This window comes from Pterocles gutturalis, unplaced genomic scaffold (genome assembly GCF_000699245.1).
Source record: "Pterocles gutturalis isolate BGI_N339 unplaced genomic scaffold, ASM69924v1 scaffold2996, whole genome shotgun sequence".
NCBI lineage: Eukaryota > Metazoa > Chordata > Aves > Pterocliformes > Pteroclidae > Pterocles > Pterocles gutturalis.
Window position 1 is genome coordinate 5010 of NW_010099992.1, and position 1148 is coordinate 6157.

A 1148-nucleotide genomic window follows, 5' to 3' on the forward strand; every position below is an offset into this window, starting at 1 on the left:
AGCACGCCCTGGGCACGGCCGTGGCGGTGGCGGTGGCATGGCCAGGTGGCCTTTGTGTCCCCGGCTCAGCAGGATGTGCCTGGCTCCGTCCTGGGTGCGAACCCGGGACTGCAAAGCCAGTTTGGGAAATTTGATATTTTTTTCCACCCCTCCCTGTTTGTGGGGGCTCCCCCGGCTGTGCCATGAGATGTCACTGGGGCTCCCCTGGAGTTCGGAGGGTTTAGGGAGCACGGGCGGCCGCCGGCGATGGTGAGGGGCTGGGGCTCCGGTGGGGTAAATCCCGGAGATCAGGGGGATTAGAGAGAAAGTTAACGATGGATGGGTGGGAGGGGTGAGAGCGGGGATCAGCCTCCGAATTCCAGGGGAGCAGCGGGGATGGGAATGGGGGACAGGGACAGGGATGGGGACAGGGACAGCAACAGTGATAGGGACAGTGACGGGGACAGGGATGGGGACAGGGACAGCAATGGTGATAGGGACAGTGACGGGGACAGGGACAGGGATGGGGACAGGGACAGCAACAGTGATAGGGACAGTGACGGGGACAGGGATGGGGACAGGGACAGCAATAGGGACAGGGACAGTGACAGGGACAGGGATAGTGATGGGGTCAGGGACAGGGATGGGGACAGGGACAGCGATGGTGATAGGGACAGTGATGGGGACAGGGACAGGGATGGGGACAGGGACCCCCATGCCCCACCATGCCACACGCCCTTGCGTGGCCACACCAGCATCCTTGTCCCCATCTCCATCCCCACGGCTCTGCTACGCAGGACCAGGGATGGCACCAAAGCTCGTAGCGTGCCACCGTGTCCCCAGCACACGTGTCTCGAGCACACCAGGGCTCAGCCCCTGCTCCCGGAGCAGCCGTGCTGCACCAGGGGCATCGCAGCAGATTTTCCCCTCAGCGCGGTCGGTTGGTTTTTTGGGTAAAACAGCAACACGGTGGGAAAAACTGGGCAGGCAGGAAAAATGGCGGGGGGGGGCGCCGCCGCCAGCAGCGTTTTAATGCCATTACGCCGCCCGTACGCGCTCGTCAGCATTAAAGATGGCTTTTATGGATCATAAAATCTATTATTGCCGCACGCCGCAGCCACTGGAGCAGCCATCGGCGGCAAGGAGGGGGGGGGCAGGGGACTGGACTC